Source organism: Ovis aries, chromosome 18 (genome assembly GCF_016772045.2).
Source record: "Ovis aries strain OAR_USU_Benz2616 breed Rambouillet chromosome 18, ARS-UI_Ramb_v3.0, whole genome shotgun sequence".
Taxonomy (NCBI): domain Eukaryota; kingdom Metazoa; phylum Chordata; class Mammalia; order Artiodactyla; family Bovidae; genus Ovis; species Ovis aries.
The window spans coordinates 24,026,460-24,052,600 of record NC_056071.1 but is presented as its reverse complement, the minus strand read 5'-3'; the positions used below and the strand labels follow the sequence as shown (position 1 = coordinate 24,052,600).

Here is a 26,141-nt window from a genome sequence, read left to right as displayed (position 1 = left end):
AGAACCGTTCAACTTCAGCTTCTTCAGCGTTACTAGATGCGTGTTCAATCCCTGGAATGGCCAGATCACCTCGAGAAGGAAATGGCAACCTACTCCAATATTCTTGCCTAGAGAATCCCATAGACAGATGAGCTGGGTGGGCTACAGTCTGTGAGGTCACATAGTTCGGTTCAGTTCAGTCACTCAGTCATGTCTGACTCTTTGCGACCCCATGAATCGCAGCACGCCAGGCCTCCCTGTCCATCACGAACTCCTGGAGTTCACTCAGACTCACGTCCATCGACTCAGTGATGCCCTCCAGCCATCTCATCCTCTGTCATCCCCTTCTCCTCCTGCCCCCAATCCCTCCCAGCATCAGAGTCTTTTCCAGTGAGTCAACTCTTCACATGAGGTGGCCAAAGTACTGGAGTTTCAGCTTTAGCATCATTCCTTCCAAAGAAATCCCAGGGCTGATCTCCTTCAGAATGGACTGGTTGGATCTCCTTGCAGTCCAAGGGACTCTCAAGAGTCTTCTCCAACACCACAGTTCAAAAGCATCAATTCTTCAGTGCTCAGCCTTCTTCACAGTCCAACTCTGACATCCATACATGACTACTGGAAAAACCATAGCCTTGACTAGACAGACCTTAGTTGGCAAAGTAATGTCTCTGCTTTTGACTATGCTATCTAGGATGGTCATAACTTTTCTTCCAAGGAGTAAGCGTCTTTTAATTTCATGGCTGCAGTCACCATCTGCAGTGATTTTGGAGCCCCCAGAAATAAAGTCTGACCCTGTTTCCACTGTTTCCCTGTCTATTTGCCATGAAGTGATGGGACCAGATGCCATGATCTTCGTTTTCTGAATGTTGAGCTTTAAGCCAATTTTTTCACTCTCCTCTTTCACTTTCATCAAGAGGCTTTTTAGTTCCTCTTCACTTTCTGCCATAATGGTGGTGTCATCTGCATATCTGAGGTTATTGATATTTCTCCTGGCAATCTTGATTCCAGCTTGTGTTTCTTCCAGTCCAGCATTTCTCATGATGTACTCTGCATATAATGAATCAAGGCAAATTGGAATTGGTCAAACAGGAGATGGCAAGACTGAACGTCGACATTCTAGGAATCAGCGAACTAAAATGGATTGGAATTAGTGAATTTAACTCAGATGACCATTATATCTACTACTGTGGGCAGGAATCCCTTAGAAGAAATGGAGTAACCATCATAGTCAACAATAGAGGCTGAAATGCAGTACTTGGATGCAATCTCAAAAACGACAGAATGATCTCTGTTCTTTTCCAAGGCAAGCCATTCAATATCACGGTAATCCAAGTCTATGCCCTGACTAGTAACGCTGAAGAAGCTGAAGTTGAACGGTTCTGTGAAGACCTACAAGACCTTTCAGAACTGACACCCCAAAAAAGATGTCCTTTTCATTATAGGGGACTGGAATGCAAAAGTAGGAAGTCAAGAAAACACCTGGAGTAACAGGCAAATTTGGCCTTGGAGTACAGAATGAAGCAGGACAAAAGCTAACAGAGTTTTGCCAAGAGAACACACTGGTCACAGCAAACACCCTCTTCCAACAACACAAGAGAAGACTCTACACATGGACATCACCAGATGGCCAACACCGAAATCAGATTGATTATATTCTTTGCAGCCAAAGATGGAGAAGCAGAGCTGACTGTGGCTCAGATCATGAACTCCTTATTGCCAAATTCAGACTTAAATTGAAGAAAGTGGGGAAAACCACTAGACCATTCAGGTATGACCCAAATCAAATCCCTTATGATTGTTCAGTGGAAGTGAGAAATAGATTTAAGGGACTAGATCTGATAGACAGAGTGCCTGATGAACTATGGACAGAGGTTCGTGACATTGTACAGCAGACAGGGATCAAGACCATCCTCATGGAAAAGAAATGCAAAAAGGCAAAATGGCTGTCTGAGGAGGCCTTACGAATAGCTGTGAAAAGAAGAGAAGCAAAAAGCAAAGAGAAAAGGAAAGATATACACATCTGAATGCAAAGTTCCAAAGAATAGCAAGGAGAGATAAGAAAGCCTTCCTCAGCGATCAATGCAAAGAAATAGAGGAAAACAACAGAATGGGAAAGACTAGAGATTTCTTCAAGAAAATTAGAGATACCAAGGGAACATTTCATGCAAAGATGGGCTCAATAAAGGACTGAAATGGTATGGACCTAACAGAAGCAGAAGAGATTAAAGAGGTGGCAAGAATACAAGAAGAACTGTACAAAAAAGATCTTCATGATCCAGATAATCACGATGGTGTGATCACTCACCTAGAGCCAGACATCCTGGAATGTGAAGTCAAGTGGGCCTTAGGAAGCATCACTACGAACAAAGCTAGTGGAGGTGATGGCATTCCAGTTGAGCTATTTCAAATCCTAAAAGATGATGCTGTGAAAGTGCTGCACTCAATATGTCAGCAAATTTGGAGAACTCAGCAGTGGCCACAGGCCTGGAAAAGGTCAGTTTTCATTCCAATCCCAAAGAAAGTCAATGCCAAAGAATGCTCAAACTACCGCACAATTGCACTCATCTCACATGCTAGTAAAGTAATGCTCAAAATTCTCCAAGCCAGGCTTCAGCAATAAGTGAACCGTGAACTTCCAGATATATATCATCACCCTGCCTATTTAACTTATATGCATCATGAGAAACGCTGGGCTGGAGGAAGCACAAGCTGGAATCAAGACTGCTGGGAGAAATATTAATAACTTCAGATATGCAGATGACACCACCTTTATGGCAGAAAGTGAAGAAGAACTAAAGAGCCTTTTGATGAAAGTGAAAGAGGAGAGTGAAAAAGTTGGCTTAAAACACAACATTCAGAAAACGAAGATCATGGCATCTGGTCCCAACACTTCATGGCAAATAGATGGGGAAACAGTGGAAACTGTGGCTGACTTTATCTTTTTTGGGCTCCAAAAATCACTGCAGATGGTGATTGCAGCCATGACACTAAAAGACGCTTACTTCTTGGAAGGAAAGTTATGACCAACCTAGACAGCATATTCAAAAGCAGAGACATTACTTTGCTGACTAAGGTCCGTCTAGTCAAGGCTATGGTTTTCCTGTGGTCACGTATGGATGTGAGAGTTGGACTATAAAGAAAGCTGAGCGCCGAAGAATTGATGCTTTTGAACTGTGGTGTTGGAGAAGACTCTTGAGAGTCCCTTGGACTGCAAGGAGATCCAACCAATCCATCCTAAAGGAGATCGGTCCTGGGTGTTCATTGGAAGGACTGATGCTGAAGCTGAAACTCCAATACTCTGGCCACCTGATGTGAAGAGCTGACTCATTAGAAAAGACCCTGATGCTGGGAAAGATTGAAGGCAGGAGGAGAAGGGGATGACAGAGGATGAGATGGGTGGATGGCATCACCGACTCAATGGACATAGGTTTGGGTGAACTCCGGGAGTTGGTGATGGACAGGGAGGCCTGGCGTGCTGCAGGTCATTGGGCTGCAAAGAGTCCGGATACGACTGAGAGACTGAACTGAACTGAACGGCATATAAATTTATTAACATAGTCCAGCTCTTACACTCCAGACTTTTGTGGAATCTGGAGTCACAAAACACACCTCGGAGGACACTCAAGACAGTGGAGTACAGTTTATCATGACATCGGGTCCGAGGGTAATCAGTTCCCAACAAGGACCCTGATGTTTCTGAGAGGACCAGTTTTTTACCCCCGGCTACGTGACTGATTACTTGTTAGTGAGAGAGTCACTTCCTAGGCAGGTTGATAAGAGTCTGGGGTCCTTGAGGAGGAGGAGATAGGGGTCTAGAATTCTCAAGGAGGAGGAAAGGACAAACATGTTTTTTCTCTACATTCCTTAGTCTTAGTCACATAAAATGTTTTTTTCTTTAAGCCCGGAACTGATGATTACACAACAAACAACTCAGGTTAAACTCTGTACTAAGGATTACGTGGGCTTCCCTAGTGCCTCAAACAGGAAAGCATCTGTCTGCAATGCAGGAGACCGAGGTTTGATCCCTGGGTTGGGAAGATCCCCTGGAGAAGGAAATGGCAGCCCACTCCAGTATTCTTGCCTGGAAACTCCCATAGACCACAGAGCCTGGTAGGCTACTGTCCTTGGGGTCGCAAAGAGTCGAATATGAATGAGCGACTTCACTTTCACTTTCACTTTGAAGGATTATATAACAACAATATATCCTGCTTGAGGACTGTTTCTCCTTCCTGAAAACTTTCTGGCTAATCCTGTTATCTTAAAATGTAAATTATAGGAGTGAGTCTAGTAAGATCTTTACAACGTCAAGACATTCTTCTGATTTATTGTAATAACTAATTTAAAATGTATATAACTCCCTTGCTAACACTAGCAAGAGAGGCACTCTCCGCCCCCCTTCTGATGTCTATGTCAGAAGCTTTCTTTATCCCTTTGCTTACTTTAATAAAACTCTGCTACACAAAAGCTGTTGAGTGATCAAGCTTGGTCCCTGGTCCGGAAGCTAAATCTTCTTTGGAGATCACAAATCCGACATCATTCACTGTAATCTATCATTTGCAACCTCTGTTGTATCTGACTGAGTTTTACAACAGATAGGTGCTAGGAGAACAAACAATTAAAGTTAGGGGGTGGGAGGACAATGATTATACATCAAGGGGGGATGTCTCCATGGTTAATCTAACAGGGGCAGCCTGACCTCAACTACAATCTCCGTTTGTCATCTGTAGGGAGGGAAGTCTCCAGGAGACCTGGTTTTCACTAGCAATGGTTTCCTTACTCTTGGACAGGGTTCAGGCCCAGTTCACATCCTATCTTTAAGATGGGTGACAGGCTTCAAGATAGAGTCTCTCCTGCTTTCCTCACACTGGACGCAACACAGACCACTTCCTGGTCTGGCCCCCTGTCCTGTCCCCCATCCTAGGCATCCTTCAGGTCTTAGCCCTCCGTGTGGCTAAGTTGGACCAATTTGATCTCTGCTGCAGCTCTGTTCTGATTCCTGCACCTTCTGCGGGCTTCCCCGCTTCCCTCTGCTCAAACCTTGTTCTGATCACCTCACCTCCAATTTTCAGGCAGGTGCTGTTTTTTTCCCCTACATTTTATTCACAAATTACATTACACAGGTCCTCTCCCTTCTTTGCCAAATTGAAAAGAAGATATTGATTCATGGAAGAGGCCTAGTTTGCACAAAGAGGGGAGCAGAGCCAACCATGGGTCAAGAAGCTGACAGTTTCTCCTTACTTAACTCCTGAGATTTCTATGGAAAATGTGCCTGATACCCAGACCTGAGTGGCAAGCGGGAGAAGACAGAGTTTTTGCTTTGGTGTCCTATGGAAAAGCTGCCAAAATGTGATTAAGCTTTTTGAGTTAGGAAACTTATTAAAAGTGCTTTTGCTATCAGTTTCCATGGCTGTCCAATGAATAGAATGAATACATTTCTAGGAGACACAAAAGGCGGTTTTAGAGCTGGGCAGGATGGACGTATTCCCTGTACTATTTGCTCCTGTGATCTTAGTGTCCCAGACTCTCAGGAGCCTGGAAGATGCTGGTGGAAGTGTTTTCTTTATAAATCCTGAGCAGGTTGAAACTTCTTTGTAGATAAGGAAAAGACCTGGATGTTGAGAAAGACTCAACATCTTACTAAAGAGCTTCTTACCTTTTCCAAGAGCTTCTTACTTTTCCCGAGATAGCTGTCCTTGAAGAAGACAGAAGGTAAAGAGGCTCTCTGGCCTCCTATTCTAAGGGGATCTTTGGCCACAGGGAAGATGCCACAGCTGCCTCTGCTTCTTCTCTTGGCCACCAGGACTGTGGTGGAGGGAAATGAGACAGAAGTAGTAAAAATCAATGGGGTGGTGAGGTGGCAACTCGGAATAATGAAAAAGGCTATTAAAGAAGCTGTGGTACATATATATATAATGAAATACTATTCAGCCTCAAAAGGAACAAAATTGGCTTATTTGTAGATACATGGATGAACCTAGAGGCCGTCATACAGAGTAAAGGTAAGTCAGGAAGAGAAAAACAAATATCGTATATTGACACATGTATGCAGAATCTAGAAAAACGGTAGAGATGGTCTCATTTGCAAAACAGAAATGGAGATGCAGACATTGAGAGCAAACATGAACACCAAGAGGGAAGGGGTGGGGTGAATTGGGAGATTGGTGTTGACATATATAAACTATTGGTACTATGTGTAAAATATTAATAGATAATTAGTAGGAACCTACTGTATAGCACAGGGAACTCTACTCAGTGCTCTGTAGTGACCTAAATGAAAGGAAATCTGAAAAAGAGATATACGTATACTTACGGCTGTGTCACTTTGCTATTCAGCAGAAACTAATAGAACATCGTAAAGCAACTTTCCTCCAATAAAAACTATTTTTTTTAAAAATTATTTCTTAGTAAAAGAAAGAAAAAGGCTTTTAGGTGGGAAGTCTGTATTCAAGTCCACTTGTAGATTACTTCCCCGGGGGCTGGATCCCAAACAGTCACATCTCTGGTCCAATAAATGTCTCCAGTGACTCAGCAGGAACCACTTGTCTCGTCTTCCATCAACTTAGTTTCTGAATCTTATGGCCCTGCCCTGAGGATTACTGATACCAAGAGTTCCAATTTATTTAACATCTCTGTGCCTCAGTTTTCTCATCTGTAAAGTCGGTATATTAGAAGTAAGTCCTGCAGTTGATCACATTTGAAAAATATATGAACACTAGTTTCTCATCTCCAACTGTCGACAGAACATCTCCACTTATATCAAAGATCTCATAACTTTATCTTGACCTTCAGAGAACACTGAGGGGGTGGAAGCTATTGCTGCAATAACCCCTAGGATGAACTTTCTCCAGCTTAAGACAAAGAGCTTGTGAGAGTGGAGAGATCCTGAAATAAGGGCTCTATAACTGCAGAGAAAGCTGCTGCAACTCTGTCAACCCTTAGGAACAGCATGTCACTGTCACAGAAGACTGAATATTAGCCCAGGCTACATATACATTGGGTGGAAAAGAAATAAACCAGGCACATCTTGTTTCAGTATCCAACAATATTTTTAAGGCCCTTGCAAGAGATCTTAAAAGGGTCAGGGAGCTAAAGGGAAACTAGAATCACGTTTTCAGTGATATTTTGACCTGGAAATGAAACCCCCATAGTAATGACGTGACTGGCTCCCGTCTTGACAAATCTCCTCTTTGCACAGTTGAGTTTGTTTCATGTTCATAGGTACCTTCTGCCTCACTCCAGACTCTGGAATGAATCCTCTGCCAGGCTGACAGCAGAAACACCTATCAGTCCAGCATCTCCCAGCAAGAAGTCTGTAATAGAAACAGCACTGTTCTGCATGGAGGCACTTCACACATTATTCTGGGAGACTCACATGCTTGTTGCCCTGACCCTTGCTTGGAGTCACGGTGGTCATGGTGGCTGAATTCCCTCCGTCTCTTCCATTCCAAGTCTAAGCCGGTGGTTCTCAACCAGAGGCTATTTTGTTCATCCCTTCCCCCATCCCGGATGATATCCAGCAGTATCTTGACCACAGTTTTACTGTGGCGTCTGAGAAGGTACTACTGGCATCTGGTTTGTAGAAGACAGGATGCTGCAAACATCCTACAAAGCACTGAACAGCTGCTCACGGCAAAGAAGTACCTGGCTCCAAACGTCAATCATACTGCAGAAGTTAAGACACTTTGATCTGGGCTTCCTTGGTGGGTTAGTGGTTAAGAACCCACCTGCTGATGCAGGGGACTTGAGTTCAATACCTAGTCCTGGAAGATCCCACAGACAGCAGAGCAATTAAGCCCAAGAGCCACAACTACTGAGCCCGTGCACTACAACTTCTGGAGCCTGAACACCCTAGAGCCTGTGCTCTGCAACAAGAGAAGCTACTGCACTGAGGAGCCTGTGCACCACCAACTAGAGAGTAGCCCCCACTCTCTACAACTAGAGAAAGCCTGCACAAAGCAACGGAGACCCAGTGCATCCAAAGATAAACAAATAAATAAATCTTAAAGAAGGAGAAGAAGATCAGGCCTAACAGGTTCCATTTCCCAATGCTTGGTTTAGAGACAGGAATATGACAATCTCCGCTTATTAGATTTAAAGCAAAGTCTGTCATAAGGTCTCTAAGAAATCTCTCATTTCCAAGAGGAATTCGAAAAGACTATGTCTTTTCTTGTGACCGTTGTTGTGTTTGGATGTGATGTCTGGAACTGCTGCAGCCACCTTGAGACAATGAAGGGAACTATTTTGAAATAGATTCAGCAATATCCAGTAAAGTTAGAAATGTGTATGACTTATAACCTAACAATTTCACTTATAAGTATATACCCTGGAGAAATTTTTACATAAAAGCACCAGGAGATGATATATAAGCATTTCAAGTAATATTATAACAACTAAAACCCAGAAGTATCTCATAGGTAAACAGGAAAATGGATAGTTAAATTGTGATATACTGTAACTAAGAAAAACATATACTTCACTGACTATGCTAAAGGTTTTGACTATGTGGATCACAACAAACTGGAAAATTGTTAAAGAGATGGGAATACCAGACCATCTTACCTGCCTCCTGAGAAATCTGTATGCAGGTCAAGAAGCAACAGTTAGAACCAGACATGGAACAATGGACTGATTCCAAATTCGAAAAGGAGTACATCAAGGCTGTATACTGTCACCCTGCTTATCTAACTTATATGCAGAGTTCAGTTCAGTTCAGTTCAGCTCAGCTGCTCAGTTGTGTCTGACCCTTTGTAACCCCATGGACTGCAGCACACCAGGCTTCCCTGTCCATCACCAACTCCAAGAGCTTTCTCAAATTCATGTCCATCAAGTCAGTGATGCCATCCAACCATCTCATCCTCTGTCGTCTCCTTCTCCTCCTGCCTTCAATCTTTCCCAGCATCACGGTCTTTTCCAATGAGTCAGTTCTTCCCATCAGGTGGCCGAAGTATTGGAGTTTCAGCTTCAGCATCAGTCCTTCCAAAGAATATTCAGGGTTGATTTCCTTTAGGATTGACTGGTTTGATCGCCTTGATGTTCAAGGGACTCTCAAGGGTCTTTCTCCAATACCACATCATATATATGATCCAATACCACACCACTGTACATGCAGAGTACATGGTTCAAAATGCCAGGCTGGATGAAGCACAAGCTGGAATCAAGATTACCAAGAGAAATATCAATAACCACAGATATGCAGATGACACCACCCTTATGGCAGAAAGTAAAGAGGAACTAAAGAGCTTCTTGATGAAAGTGAAAGAAGAGAGTGAAAAGCTGGCTTAAAAGTCAACATTCAGAAAACTAAGCTCATGGCATCCAGTCCCATCACTTCATGGCAAATAGATGCAGAAACAATGGAAACAGTGACAGACTTTACTTTCTTGGGCTCCAAAATGACTGCAGATGGTGACTACAGCCATAAAATTAAAAGATGCTAGCTCCTTAGAAGAAAAGCTATGACAAACCTAGACAGCATATTAAAAAGCAGAGACATTACTTTGCCAACAAAGGTCCTTCTAGTCAAAGCTATGGTTTTTCCAGTAGTCATGTATGGATATGAGAGTTGGACCATAAAGAAAGCTTAGCAATGAAGAATTAATGCTTTTGAACTATGGTATTGGAGAAGACTCTTGAGAGTCTCTTGGCCTGCAAGGAGATCAAACCAGTCCATCCTAAAGGAAATCAGTCCTGAATATTCATTGGAAGGACTGATGCTAAATCTGAAGCTCCAATACTTTGGTCACCTGATGTGAAGAGCCAACTCATTGGAAAAGACCCTGATGCTGGGGAAGATTAAAGGCAGGAGAGGAGGGGGACAACAGAGGATGAGATGGTTGGATAGCATCACTGACTCAATGGACATGAGTTTGAACAAGCTCTGGGAGTTGGTGATGGACAGGGAGGCCTGGCATGTTGCAGTCCATGGGGTCACAAAGAGTTGGACATGACTGAGCAACTGAACTGAACCGAACTGTAACTAAGATACATGAATATTCAGCAGTGAAATTGAAGAAGTCATACATGAGCATGCATATCACAGATATTAAGTCTTAAGTATGAATTAGTTTTCCCTCCCCCCACAACCTCTACATCATAACCACTCCCTCTTGTGGAAGCCCCTGGTGGCTGAGGACCAGTTTGATATTTTATGTGAGGCCGCACATTCCGTTGGGACAGAGCTTGCTTATTGTTACACTCAGTAGTGTCTGACTCTTTGCGATCCCATGGACTGTAGCCCACCAGGTTCCTCTGTCTATGGAATTTCTTCCTGACCCAGGGATCGAACCAGCATCTCCTGCATTGGCAGGTGGATTCTTTATCATGCTGAGTCACCAGGGCAGCCTGAAAAACTACATGCTCCTAGTTCGCTTCTTCTGCGTATAGTCCAAAAATGTCCTTGAATACACCATGTGGGTTCTCCAGTAGGGTATTTGGGGCAGGAAGTTTGCACTGGTGCCTATCAGAGTAAAGAAACCGGGGGTAGTCCACATGTTATTTTGGGTTTGGTTTTGTTTGAGGGAAGTAGATTTGGCCATGCCATATAAGACGTGAGATCTTAATTCCTGACCAGGTATCAAACCCATGGCCCTTGCATTGGAAGCACAGAATCTTAATCATTGGATCACCAGGGAAGTTACCCACATGTTATTTTGAATTGTATGTGGTGTTCAGCCTTCTTCCTCACCAGTAGACATGGACACTCAGTAGATATTGAGGAATGATGCTTTGATCCTCAGTATACATGGGACTTCTCTAGTGGTCTCATGGTTGAGACTTCGCCTTCCAATGTAGGGAATGCAGGTTCAAGCCCTGGTCAGGGAGCTAAGATCTTGCATGCCTCTTGGCCAAAAGCCAAAAACATAAAACAGAAGCAATATTGTAATAAATTCAGTAAAGATTTTTTAAAAAGCAGAATACTCTGATCATTTTTAGGTATAAAGACCAGAAGAGGTCATTGTCTCTAAATACCAAGATAGAATTCTGCTTGGTTTGGCTTTTGTATGGTTTTTGTGTATTTTCATCATTTGATTGAAATTTTTGCATCCAACTGCAAGATTTTCTTTTCAAATATTTAAATAGACTCAATTAAAAGTTTTTTTTAAGACAAAATAAGTTTATTTATATCTTTAAGATGTTAACTGAATGTCACTCTTTTTTTAAAATGATATGTTCAAAGCTTATGTCTGCTGAACTTTAAAAGTATATTGTTTTTCAGCTTATAAAGTCTTATGTTTCTATGGCAAGTTTAACAATACAGATTTTTAAAAAAGAAGTAGTTATTGTGGCAACCACCTCCTCGTATGTAAATCATCCTTCCTGTCTTAAGGTGTCCAATTTTCAAAAATATTTGTGTATCTCTGCTTACATTTTCCTTGCTTGGATATATCTGTACAGTCACAGGCACACATGTAGATCCGTTTCTTTAGTTCAGTTTTTCCTTTCTCTGGGCTTCCCTGATGGCTCGGTGGAAACTGGGCTCATGCTCTAATGAACTGGGTTCATTGCCCTGCCTATCAGAATGAGGCCTGACACACAGTTGCTGTTTAGTCGTTCAGTTGTGTCCAACTCTTTCTGACCCCATGAGCTACACCCACTCTCCAGGAGCTTGCTCAAACTCATGTCCATTGAGTCAGTGATGCCATCCAACCATCTCGTCCTCTGTTGTCCCCTTCTCCTCCTGCCTTCTGTCTTTCCCAAAATCAGGGTCTTTTCCAACGAGTCAGCTCTTCACATCCGGTGGCCAAAGTATTGGAGTTGCAGCTTTAGCATCAGTCCTTCCAGTGAATATTCAGGGTCGATTTCCTTTAGGATTGACTGGTTGGATCTCCTTGCTGTCCAAGGTTGGAACAAAATGAGCGTGTGGTTATGATGTGTGGTGTTTCTAGAAGCATCACTGTGTGGCTTTCACTCCCAGCTTGAGCACCAGCATTCTGGCAGGGCTGAGAACCCCAGGATGGGTTTTGTTCCCCGAAGGGCTGTGCTCTACTCCAAGGCACTGGCCAGGAGCAGGGCTGGCCCCTCCCCATGCCTATGATTCCCCCCACCCCCTGCCCCACTTGCCCCTCAGCCTCTCTAGGTCCCTGGGCATGATCACAGCTCAGAGAGCCGAGGCTCTGACAGCAGATTTGAGGGCCGTGCCCTTCGGGCAGCGCCTGCCTCACAGAGCTCAACTTCTCCTTGCAATGAGGTAGATCAGGAAGATAACATAGGAAGACTTTACATGCAGTGTAACGTTTCCCTAAATCATCTTCCTGCGCGTGTTCAATGGCCCTGAAGAAAAATCCCTTCAGGCCTCATACAAGTTGCAAGAAGATGGAAACAGAATTTTTAATTGTGTCAGGATCTGCAGGAAGAATGCTAAGTGAAGTGTTAACTCCAGGGGAAATTTCTGAAATAGCCCCATCCATCTCTCGTAGCACCTTCAGCAGCACACCCCCAGTCACTGGAAGGCATTCAGCTATTAGTCCTTCATGCCCCTCCAAAGCATCTTCTTGATCCCTCCCTGCTTTGTATCCTCTGTCAGGTTCATTACCAGGAGGAAGGGAGGAAGGGAAGACAAAGAGGGAGGGAGGGAGGAGGGAGAACTCAAGAGATCTGGAGGGGCAGCAAGTTAACCAGTAAAATTAAACTGACACCTCTTTTTCATGTATCTGAGTTCACAGAGTCCTTTTGGAACAGTTTACTTTGCTCTAGTTCACAGTGAAGGGAGGACACCTTTAAAATAAGAGAAGCCCTTCTGCCATTATGTTGTATGTGTGTTGTGTTGACTTCCCGCCACATCAATGAAGGGTTGGTGAGGAGGGCAACTTGAATGCTACGTCCCATCATTCGGTTACATTCTATCTACCACTACCATGTAGCTGTAATAGGAGGGACACCTTCTCCATGGAAGCTCAGCATGACATGTGGCCAAATCCTGCTTTCTAAATTCTCTATAAAGAAGATATATTAGTTTTAAAGTCAGTAAGAAGTTATTTACCATAGGTAGCACCAATGGTAAATAATTCACCTGCCAGTGCAGGAGACACAGGAGATTTGGGGTTGATCCCTGGGTCAGGATGATCCCCTGGAGAAGGAAATGGCAACCTACTCCAGTATTCTTGCCTGGAGAATTCCATGGACAGAGGAACCTGGTGGGCTACCGTCCTCAGAGTCACAAGGAATCAGACTCAACTGAGCAGTTAATACTTTAACTTTCAACCCATAACTTTTCTACTGACTCAGAGAATGGCCAGCAACATAATTCATGATCTTATTGGACTTGGTAGACTGTAATATCCTTCTTGTTATTTTAGCCTTACAGGAGCTATTTGTTTTAGAGTAAAGATATTAAATTCATGCCCGAGAGGATTAAGGAAGGAAGACAAATGGCCTCAAATGAAGTAAACTACTTCTAAAGGAAAATACCTCTTGAATTGCTCTAGCATCTAAACTTCAAGTCATTTTAGGTTTGAAGAAGAAGCCTTACTTTGTTCTTGCTTTTGTGTGAGCAGGGTGTCTCGTTGCTTTCCAAATTCCCCTCTTTCCCTTTTGTCTGGGCCTGAAGGAGCTAGACACTGTCTCCTTTGGGTCAGTCACTTCTCATGCCCAGGCCTGATCCTGCATCTGTGAAATGAAAGGGAAGAAGTGACAGTTCAATCCCTGACATTTAGGACTCCTGTGACTTTCCACTCAGACAGCCTCTAAGCCTTACACTGTGTATGTATTATTGCTCACAGAATTAGAAATTAAAGTATAAACTTTAGGAGGTATGCGTTTTTACAGATATAGCTGGAGTGAACCATGCAGCTTTATTTAAAGAAGGGGATGCATTTGCTCAAAAGAATGCATCCAAGTTCTTCCTCTGACTTGGGTGAAAGATAAATGTTATGGCCTGAGTTCTTTTAAATTAGCTTTATTAAGCTTCAGGCCACGCTCTGAGTGCACATCAATGTGCAGCCGAGCTTTCAGCTTTATTTAACATCACTGGGAATAAATGTGATGAAATCACACGTTATATTTCCTTTGATGGCACAGGAACCAAGATGAAGCAAGCTTGCTGGGAATTAAATACTAAATGGCAGTCCATGAATCACTCGCACTTAGGCACAAGTCATTTCTTTTCCATTTCCCCTTTTCTATCGCAATCACTTTTCAAGGCTTCCTCTCTGAGTTTGAAATCACTGATCTAGAAGACTGGGTGGTATATGTGTGGCTGAGTCCCTTTGCTGTCCACCCAAAGCTATCACAACATTGTGAATAGACTATACCCCAATAAAAAATAAACAAAAAGTTTTTTAAAATAAAATTATAAAGATAATTTAAAAGAATAACCAACAAGGACCTGCTGTATAGACAGAACTCTGCTCAATGCTGTGTGGTAGCCTGGATGGGAGGGGAGTTTGGGGGAGAGTGGATACATGTATATATATATATGTATAACTGAGAATGGATACATGTATGTGTATGGTGAATCCCTTGGCTGTTCACCTGAAACTATCACGTTGTTAATTGGCTATATCCCAATACAAAATAAAAAGTTAAAAACAAAACAATGGATGACTGTAAAGCCCAAGTCATCTCACTACCGTGGCCCGTCACCGCCTGCATGCTGCCAGGCCTGCCTTGTTTGGTCATGGAAACAGTCTCTTAAACATGGCGTGGAGCAGACCACCTTCTGGGGATACAGCAGGCGGGTCCCCGTTGGAAGCCCCCGTGCCTCTGTCTGGATGGCCCACTGCCCTGGTGAATGTATGAGGGTCACAGCGTGACACAGCTGCAGCTTCTGTGTCTGGCCTGCCTTTGCACTGCACTCCCACACTGACTCACTGGCAGTGCCAGGGCCCTGCCCTCTGCTGGGCTCTGTGCTGTCTACCTTCCCCTCAGACAGCCAAAGCTACCCACCTGCCTTCACTCGTATCTCCTCAATAGCCAGGCTAGAGTCTGACAGATAGGAAATACTTTATTTTTTGGCTGCACGATCTGGCATGTGGGATCTTAGTTCCCTGAATGTATACTAAGTCACTTCAACATTGTGTCTGACTCTTTGCGACCCTATGGACTGCAGCCCTCCTCTGTCCATGGGTTTTCCCAAACAAGAATACTGGAGTGGACTGTCATGCCCTCCTCCAGGGGATCTTCCTGACCCAGGAATCGAACCTGTGTCTCTTATGTCTACCTGAACTGGCAGGCAGGTTCTTTACCGCTAGCACCACCTGGGAAGCCCTTAGTAAGTGTGTAAGTATTAGCTGCTCAGTCATGTCTGACTCTTTGCAACACCATGGACTGTAGCCCACCAGGCTCCTCTGTCCATGGAATTCTCCAAGCAAAAATACTGGAGTGGGTTGCCATTCCCTTCTCCAGGGGATCTTCCCAACCCAGAGATTGAATCTGTGTCTCCCGCTGCTGCTGCTGCTGCTGCTAAATTGCTTCAGTCGTGTCCAACTCTGTGCGACCCCAGAGATGGCAGCCCACCAGGCTCCCCTGTCCCTGGGATTCTCCAGGCAAGAACACTGGAGTGGGTTGCCATTTCCTTCTCCAATGCATGAGAGTGAAAAGTGAAAGTGAAGTTGCTCAGTCATGTCTCTCGCATTGCAGGCCACTCTTTACCATCTGAGCCAGGATCAAACCCATACCCCCAACACTGGAAGTGTGGAGTCTTAACCACTGGACCACCAGGGAAGTCTCAGTGAAGACTTTAGATTGAATGAATTTGCGATGCTTTCCCAAGGTTCCTCCCCAACAATGCTGTGTACATATAAGAGCCTGAACAAATGTTTGTTTGTTATTTATGAAATAAACAACCCAATTAGTGAATACCACGGTCACTATATTGACAATAAGGGCATTGTATGGAGTCATATCATACAGACTGTGCTGAGAAAAAGGAGTCCCTGAGCTGTTTGACTTACAAAGGCATAATATTTGACTTACAGAGATAGAGAGAAAAATTCTTCATTCAAGCAGCAACAGCAAACAGATATTATATCCAGTGTTTACAGGGGCCAGCTCCAGTGACATGAAGCAGAGTAAGGATATATGGGAAGTTGAGAAGAAAGCAGCTGATAACTGGTAGGTCGGGTGAGAAGTCTTTTAAGTTGAGAGGTATAATCAACGATAAAAAGCATAATAGCCATGAAGACATACACAAAATGAGAAGATAAAAATAAACAAAGCAAACGTATTTGATATACAAAGAGGAACTAAAATCTTGCATATTACCTAAAATAGAGTGGCTGCTCAACAAATATTTCTTGAATGACTTTTAAAGATTTAAGTTGGTTATAGCATGCAGTATCTTAGTTCAAACTCACACACCCTGGAGTAGAAGCACGCGTTTTAACAACTGGACCACCAGGAAAGTCCTTTGAATGGTTTTTAAATGATTTGCTAGGATCACAGTTACAATTGGAGTCAAATTATCCCTTTAGAATGATTTTGGGCTCTGATTAGAAGAAGGGCCTGAGGGACTTAGCTTGAAGCTAAATGTGCCCTGCAAAGCAGGGTTGGGTTGTTTTATTTTTTACTGTACGTTTATTTGGAATGATTTTAGAAGTTGTTGGCTGATAGTGAACATGCATAAATGAAAGCCTTGACAAAGTCCTTTGGCATTGCCCTTGGTATTGGAAGATTTAACACAGCACTATGAACACATTATAGATAAAACAGACCAAACGTGAAACTTGAGAGGTTGAATACTTACTGAATCAATAGCACTGTGCATGTATATATATGTGTGTGTATGTATATGTACAAATATACATAATCATACTTTGAACTGTACATGACATTATATTTTCATGTTATAATCAATCATTTATAAAAATGATTATATAAATCATTAAATTTTATAATAAAAACACAAGATCCACTTGGATCATATAAATTATAATCATAAATTACATATCATAATATATAAAATTTATGATCCATTCTAAAGGAGATCAGTCCTGGGTGTTCTTTGGAAGGACTGATGCTAAAGCTGAAACTCCAGTACTTTGACCACCTCATGCCAAGAGTTGACTCATTGGAAAAGACTCTGATGCTGGGAGGGATTGGGGGCAGGAGGAGAAGGGGACGACAGAGGATGAGATGGCTGGATGGCATCACTGACTCGATGGATGTGAGTTTGGGTGAACTCCGGGAGATGGTGATGGACAGGGAGGCCTGGCGTGCCGTGATTTATGGGGTCGCAAAGAGTCGGACATGATTGAGCGAGTGAACTGCACTGAACTGATGATCCAAAAAGTAGGAATTGCAGGAGATACATTTAACACTCATGAATCAATTAAAACTATAAAACATAAAACCAAAAATCCAACTGGATATTAGAACCACTTTCCCAAATTCTACTGAATAAAGGAGAAATTGATATTATGTTAATATAATTATCATCAGTCATTACAGATTGCATTTCAAATGTTTTTGACATTTGTCATAACGTTCAAGATACAATCATGAGTTAAATAATCATAAATGTTCTTTACAGATAGCGTGATCTCAAATAGCCCCAGGTATGAGCAATATGCGGCTTCCTTGGTGGCTCAGTGGTAAAGAATCCACTTGTAATGTAGGAGATGTGGGTTTGAAACCTGGGTTAGGAAGATCCCCTGGAGGAGGGCATAGCAACCCACTCTTGTATCCTTGCCTAGAGAGTCCCATGGATAGAGGGGGCTGGTAGGCTACAGTCCATGGGGTGGCAAAGAGTCAGACATGACTTAGCGACTAAACAACAACAAAAATAAACAATATGGGCATGGACAGGGATAAGAAAAGATAAAACAGACCCTTGGTTTGGCAAAGGGGTAAGTTCTGATATCTTCACCACCTTCTATCTTTGCTGATAATGTTGAATAACTGCATAAAAATACAGGAAAACATTGTAGTTTTTCTTCATGTACATCGTCAACATAGCAGTTGGCTTAGGACACAGTGTATGGAGAAAGGTGGGGTGATGAACATCCCAAGAAAAGATGCATTTGTTATTTCAGAGCAGTTAACAGTATAGACAGAATGAGTCGAGAGGGGCGATGCCATTAAGTTAAGTTACAGATGCTGGACCAGTGCCAGACTCTTTTACCAGATGAAGCATTTGCTTCTGCACAAAAGACTCACAGCGCATGTCCTAGTTAAGGCTCTTCAGGCTGCAAATGACAGAAATGTCACTAAAACTGAGTTAAGAGAAAAAAGTGGGAAATAGACTATATTGACCCTTTTAATGGAAAAGCCAAGGGATTCCAGCCTCAGGAATGGTTGTATCCAGGTGCACAAACAAGGTGGTCTGTCCCCGACCATCTCTTGCACTGCTTCCCTCCCCATTGCTGTATTTGTGTGTGTGGTTAGCAACAGTCACCAGCAGATAGAGGGTTTTATTCTACAGGCCACCCTGATGGAAACAGTGCATCTCTTTCCAGGGAGTTGTACAGGTCCAGGAGCTGACTGCAATTGCACTAATTTGGGTTACATGCTCACTGCTGGTTGGAAGGTGGAATCTGTCATTGGCCAAGCCTGGATGACTGTGCATATCTGAGCCCGTTTGGACTTAGCTCTTACCAGAGTTATAGGAGCTAAGATGGTGGCGAGCTATTGGACATTTTTCTTTAAGTTGCTTCCTCTAGCACGTGTGATTGGATACGTACCTGAAAGAAGACATGGATAACCCGTCCACGTCATGAGCCCCAAGATTGCTCACGTGGATGCGGCCTAGATGTCCACTGACAGAAGAACGGGTGAAGAAGACGCGGTACATATATACAATGGAATAAATAACTCAGCCATAAAAAGGGATGAAATTGAGTCAGCTGCAGTGAGATGGATGAACCTAGACTCTGTCACACAGAGCAAAGTAAATCAGAAAGAGAAAAGCAAACATTGTATATTACTGCATATATATGGAATCTAGAAAAATGGAACTAATGAACCTGTTTGTAGGGCAGGCATAGAGATACAGATGTAAAGAATGGATTTGTGGACACAGAGGGGGAAGAAGAGGGTAGGACAAACTGGGAGAGCAGCATTGGCATATATGCACTCCCAAGTGTAAAACAGAGGGCTAGTGGGCAGCTGTACTGCGCAGGGAGCTCAGCTCCATGCTGCATGGTGGCCTAGAGGGTGGGATGGGGGTGAGGGGTGGGAAGGAGGCTCAAGAGGGACGGGGGTATGTGTATACATATAGCTGATTCGTGGTGTTGTATAGCAGAAACCGACACAACATTGCAGAGCAGTTATCTTCCAATTAAAAATAAACTAAGAAATAAAAAAAGGTCCCTCAGATATATTCAAACCATGAGGGTCTAAAAAACAGAATCTGCCTGGGTTCAATCCCTGGGTTGGGCAGATCCCCTGGAGGAGAGGGCATGGCAACCCACTCTAGTATTCTGGAGAATATTGGAGAATCCCCATGGACAGAGGAGCCTGGAGGGCTACAGTCCATAGGGTTGCAAAGAGTCAGACACAACTAAGCATCTAAACACGGCACATAAGGGTCTAGTGTGCAGAAAATACGCAGCAGTTATATTTCCAGTAGAAATATAATGAGCCACCACGTAATTTAACATTTTCTAGTTGTCAAATTAAGAAAGTAAAAAGAAGCAACTCAAATTAATTGAATAAAATAATTTAATCCAAAATTCCAAAATTAGCCTGATTTTAACAATGTAATAGGTATAAATAATTATTAATGAAATATTTACAATTTTTTTTCCATGCTAAGTCTTCAAACTCCCTTCAGTGTATTTTACTCTCACATCACATCTCAATTTGGACCAGCATACTTTCCAGGGTTTAATAACAACATGTGGCTGGGAGTTACTCTCTCAGACAGCACAGATACATATTATAAAGAAATATTAACATTATATAATGATACAGTGTTGTTTCTGGAGAGGAGGTTTAATTTTCTACTTTATATTTTCCTGTATCTTGTAAATTTTCTATGAAGAGCATGTATTTCTTTCTAAATAATGGTAAAGTACTAAGAAATATGTCAAAATCGTTCCTGCAATGTGCTCATTCATGAGATAATGTCAGCTGAAGGGAACTATCTCCTCATCTTCCCTAAGGGTCTAGCCTTGGCATCACTCCCTGATTTTTTAGTGATCAGAATAAGGACAGATAATTCTGACTATTCAATTTGCCATTGATATGATGCTGGAAGCCTTAAAGGCTTCTGCAGGTGCCAGGAGCAAAAAGCAAAATAATCTCTGCTGCTGCTGCTGCTAAGTTGCTTCAGTCGTGTCCGACTCTGTGCGACCCCATAGACAGCAGCCCACCAGGCTCCCCTGTCCCTGGGATTCTCCAGGCAAGAACACTGGAGTGGGTTGCCATTTCCTCTACAAACTGGAATAATGGCATAAATCTAATAAAGCTTACACATGATACAAGGCATCCTTGGCTGGGTCCCAAAGCTAAGTGCACATGTACAGAAATATGGACGACATGGCCAAGGGGTGGTGTCATTATCCAAAGGAATTAAGAGGTTAGGCGAACTCTAAACTCAACATCAGCCAGCAGTTGAGGAAGCTGTTAAAATAATGGATGCTGCGGTTGTATTCATAGAAGTGGGGTCCAGAACAAGGGAGCAGATGGTCTTGGTCTCTGCTGAGCAATCAACCACTGAAAGTGTCTCATTGTTCTGGGTACCAGGGTTTGAAGGAGACTTTCCCAGAAGAAAACAGGAGAGGGAACAAGAAAAAGAACTGAAAAGGAATGCCCCAAATTTAAAAAGCTGGAGGAAATTGAAGATGCATTTAAAGATAGGAAAAAATGTCCACCATAACCCATGATAAGATAAATATAAAATAAGGGTACACCAAGGTGTTTTTATCCAATGTTCAGCTTGGCAGACATCCTACAACATAATGACAGTACTCACTTTTGACATTATTGGGCTCCTCTTCATGTTTGCTGGAGGAGAAGTAGACAGCAGGCAGATTTTGACACCCTGAAAAGATCATATGTTAATATAATGCCTCTTCTGTTATATATATTAATTATTTTCAGTAAAAATGAAGTCAAAGGAAGCATTATTATTATGGCCTTTCTTGAACTTCATACCCCTAATGAATCATATCAGTAAAAAAGATTAGGAGGCACAGAAATGAACCTACAGTACACAAATATCACAGCTCAGTGCTTTTTCATTTCATTAACAAGCATTTTTAAGTGTTTCCCTATTCATCTGTCTTGGTAATAAATAACATTGCAATTTCTGTTTCCAAGACTAATTTTTATAAAGTTTTAAATGCAAGGAGAAGCTTTAAGTGATCGCACAGAAGGACAGAACTGAAGTAGCCTGAGTTTTATTTTTTCGTCTTTACAGTCATTGCATAATCCTAGTTTTGTGTTTGTATTTTTAATCTTTTGGCCACACTCCAGGGCACATGGCATTTTAGTTCCATGTGATTGAAACCACACCCTCTGCGTTGGAAGAGCAGGGTCTTTTTAAATTTTATTTTGGGGTATAGCTGATTAACAATGTGATAATTTCAGGTGAACAGCAAAGGGACTCAGCCAAATATATAAACATGTATTAGCTCTCCCTCAACCCCACTCCCATCCAGGCTGCCACCTAACACTGAGCAGAGTTCCCTGTGCTATAGTCAGTCAGTCCTTGTTGGCTATTTATTTCAAATATAGCAGTGTGTACACGTCCATTCAAACTCCCTAACTATCCTTTCCTCCACCATTCCCCCCAGCAACCGTAAGTTTGTTCTCTAAGTTTGAGAGTCTCTGTTTTGTAAATAAGTTCTTTTTTTTTTTTTCATTTCTTTTTAGAGTCCACATATAAGAAATGTCAAACGATATTTCTTCTCTGGGCAGCACAGAGTCTTAACCACTGGACCACCAGGAAGTCCAGTTTAAGCCCAGGATATGGAGGACCGTGTGGGCTCAAGACAGGACTGCATCAGAAGTAGGCCTCCAGGTCAGAAGCATACCCTGACTTGGTAACCATTTGCCTCTCATTCTGCACCAATAGCTGACTCTGAAGGGGGCTAACAGCCTGACTATGAGTCCTCCAGGTTAATTTCCACGTAGACAGAACCCAATGATTACACGTAGATTATTAAAATCCAACAGTGACTGCTGAAATTATTTAGAATTTAGATCAATCAAAGATCTGGGGGAGGGAAAAAGTCTTTTATCAGAAACTGCCAATTTTCCAGGCTTCCCTCATCATTCAGTCGGTTAATAATCTGCCCACCATGCCGGAGACCTGGGTTCGATCCCTGGGTTGGGAAGGTCCCCTGGAGAAGGGAAAGGCAACCCACTCCAGGATTCTTGCCTGGAGAATCCTATGGACAGAGGAGCCTGGCAGGCAACAGTCTATGGGGTCAGTTCATGGGGTCAGAAAGAAAACACACCAAATTTCAGTTGTGTCAGTATCAGCTTTTTAAGTTTTCTACAGATAATGCATCCCTGGTTGCCTCCACCAGGGGGAGACTTTCTCCACTTCCCTGCACGCCCTGTGCCACTGGGAAGCAGCAGAAATTGGTACATCGCCCCGAAGGAGAATGTAGCACTCTTCATGCAAGTTAGAAGCGCTTTTGCTCTTTGTCAGCAACTCCACTTCTGGAAATTATACCAGATACTCTAGCACTGGCACAGAATAACTTAGTTTCTATTCACTGTAGTTTTAAGTTTAACAGAGTGGAAATGACCAACATGCTCATCTGAAGAAAACTGGTTTTATAAAAAAATTGGAAACAGTGTATGATACCACAGGATGGAATAGTCTGTCACTGGATGGGGCAGGGGGAGCAGGAATAAGGCTCTCTTCTGCTGAATCAGAGAGCCAAAAGCAACAAAGTACAGAACGGTAGGAATGATATGCTATCTTTTGTATACAAAAGGGAGAATGTGAATTTAAGTTTTCCTTTGTGGGGACTTCCTTGGCAGTCCAGTGGTTAAGACTTCACCTTCCAATGCAGAGGGTGAGGGTTTGATCCCTGGTCCAGTCCAGGAGCTAACATCCCACATGCCTTGAGGCCAAAAACCCAAACCAAAACAAAAAGCCCAGAAGCTATGTTGTAACTAATTCAAGAAAGATTTTAAAAATTTACGTTTATATCTACATTCTGGAGAGCTATGCCACAAATGAATGACAATGGAGGTGTGTGTGAGGAGATAAAGAAATGGATGGAAACATGGATGGATGGAAAGTTTCAAAAATAATATTGCAGCCTCAGTGCAGACATACAGACATCTTCATATCTGTGCTTGGTTATCCACTTTGGGCTTGTTGCCAGTATCTGCAAAGGGCAAAAGTAGTACCTTTAAGCTGAGGTTACAACCAGGGTTCTGTTTAGCTCAATATCTAAAACAGACTAGCATGGAAAGGAGGGTGGAAGGGAGAGAGAGAGAGATTGAGAATGAATTCAACTCAGCCTTTGGTCTATTCCTTTTGTTTGCTTTGTTTTTCTTTAACATTTTCATTTATGTATCTTGATGTGGACCATTGTTAAAGTCTTTATTGAATTTTCTATAATATTGCTCCTGTTGTTCATGTTCTGTGTTTTTTTGTTTTTTGTTTTTTGTTTTTTTTGGCTGTGAAGTATGTGGGATCTTAGCTCCCTGACCAGGAATTGAACCCAAACCCCCTACATTGGAAGGCAAAGTCTTAACCACTGGACCACCAAGGAAGTCCCAGGTCTATTGTATGGATGCTCTAAGGATTTAACTCTAACTTGGAGCTTTTTAGAAATGGTTCACTAGTCTTTCCCTTGAGACATCAGCACACAGATCTTCCTGACATAAGTCACTTAGGCGACCGACAGACCAAGCATCCTCTTTGCAAAACATGACAAATTCTACCAAATCAAAACCATGCCTGTCTGTGAGTGATTTAACACCTTTCAGCACAGGGTTACTTTGCCGCACTGACTGTACAGCACAGACAAATGTACCAAGCGTTTTTATCTGTTGAGTGTATATTTTTTATGGAGAACCCACTCAGTTTGTCTTTCTGACGAATGAATGTAACCTTCTTTTCATCAACTTGGAAATGTCTCTGGTGACTTCCCATAAATCAATTCTAATGAGTTCAGTGCAAAAGTTGAAGATACAGGAGAAAGTTTAGGAAAACTCGCATTCGCTCTCCACCTCATTTGACACCAGAAATTGCCTCTCCTGATACAGTAGAATCAGCATCCTCTGCAGAGGAGTGTGACATGTAATCATCTATTATAGGGAATTCATTGCAAGATATAGAAAATGTTTCATTGTTGTCCCTCAGATATCCCAATGGCTGAGACTTATTGCATCTTTTTCTTTTTTTTTAGTCTTTATGGAATTTGTTACAATATTGTTCTACATTTTGGTTTTTTGGCTTCAAGGTAAGTGGGATCTCAGTTCCCTGCTGCTGCTGCCGCTGCTAAGTCACTTCAGTCATGTCTGACTCTGTGCGACCCCATAGATGGCAGCCCACCAGGCTCCCCCATCCCTGGGATTCTCCAGGCAAGAACACTGGAGTGGGTTGCCATTTCCTTCTCCAATGCATGAAAGTGAAAAGTGAAAGTGAAGTCACTCAGTCATGTCCGATTCCTAGCGACCCCATGGACTGCAGCCTACCAGGCTCCTCTGTCCATGGGATTTGCCAGGCAAGAGTACTGGTGTGGGGTGCCTCAGTTCCCTGACCAGGGATCAAATCCACACCCCCTGCATTGGAAGGTGAAGTCTTAACCACTGGACCACCAGGGAATTCCCAAGGCTCATTGCATCGTATCTGCACATCTTTATTAGCAGGATGGGCATTGACACAGACTTCAGATGTTGCCGGGGCTTCCCCGGTCACTCAGATGGTAAAGAATTTGTTTGCAAGGCAGAACTGGGTTCAATCCTTGGGTCAGGAAGATCCCCCGGAGAAGGAAATGTAAGCCTACTCCAGTATTCTTGCCTGGAGAATTCCATGGACAGAGGAGCCTGGTGGGCTACAGTCCATGGGATCACAGTAAGAGTTGGACATGACTGAGCGACTAACACTTTCACTTTTCAGATGTTGCCAAAAAGAGAAGTTAACCCAAGTGAGGGTAGAAAACAGGGGAGAGGCTTGGATCATGAAAACTCAGGTGCTTGACTACGTTCATATCCAAAAAGAGAAGTTAACCCAAGTGAGGGTAGAAAACAGGGGAGAGGCTTGGATCATGAAAACTCAGGTGCTTGACTACGTTCATATGTGACTGAGAGTAAATACAACAATAGAACATCGGTCGCAGTTGCATTGATGCCTGAAGGACAGAGATGATCCCTTGGAGAGGAAGATTCTGAGATTGCAAATGCATTATTAAACTCTTGGAAAGTATCCGCCATGAGGATATGCACTGAAAGCAGAGGAAATTGGTCTCTTGGATGAAAATGAGCAGTGATTTCAGAGAGGACCCAAGATGTGTTGTGTGGTAACAGCCCATTTATCAGGGAAATAAACGTTTCATTGGAATGAAAAGCACTCTAGCGCTTCCTTCTGCATTTTCTTCCAATAGTGTTAATGTGTGAATCTAGGGACACAAACATTCAGATCGCAGCATAAGGCAACCAGAGTCCTGATTCGCCGGTGAATAAACGTGAAATTTGTTTCTGTCTCTGTAAACCTTTAAAACTTTAGCTTCTTGCAAAACTGTAGCTTGCACATTGGCCTGTTTATTTGAGTCGGTCTCTGTTGAAATAGAAGTATGTTTAACTACAACATAATGATTTTTTAAAGCAACATAGTAGAGGAATAATAGAAGGATTTCATAATAGACGAAGTAGCCTAAGAAACACAAGTCAGAAAGGCGTTACGTGGGCAAATCAACAACATTCTTATTTGTTTTAGCATACACATATTTTATCCACCTGGAATTAATTCTAGTATATATGTCAGAGTTTCTAGCTTTATTTTTATCTCATTTGCTTACCTTTCCAAAGGTATCTCTCATTAATACTTCCAAGTTTAATTTATGTTTGTGGTTTTTTGCATTTAAGGGGGAAAACTCTGGCTCCAGATGTAAGTCGTAAGATTGATGATGGAAACAAACCAATTTAAATCAGTATTTCATTGGGACTTCCCAGTGACAGTATTTCATCTGGACTCCACGCTCCCAGTGTAGCAGGCCTGGGTTCGATCCCTACTCAGGGAACTAGATCCCACATGCCACAACTAAGAGTTTGCATGCTGCAACTAGGATCTAGTGTAGCCAAATAAATAAATA

General features: G+C 42.6%; 1 long non-coding RNA gene across 1 annotated transcript in view; it reads left to right on the top strand.

Moving 5' to 3' along the window:
- The window catches only part of LOC132658116 (uncharacterized), a 42,580-nt gene extending 17,013 nt beyond the window's left edge, over positions 1-25,567 (top strand). Inside the window, exon 2 of the long non-coding RNA XR_009597218.1 lies at positions 7,198-25,567. This is a non-coding gene — a long non-coding RNA (uncharacterized LOC132658116). The remainder of the gene's footprint in view (positions 1-7,197) is intronic.
- The last annotated feature ends 574 nt before the right edge of the window (positions 25,568-26,141 follow it).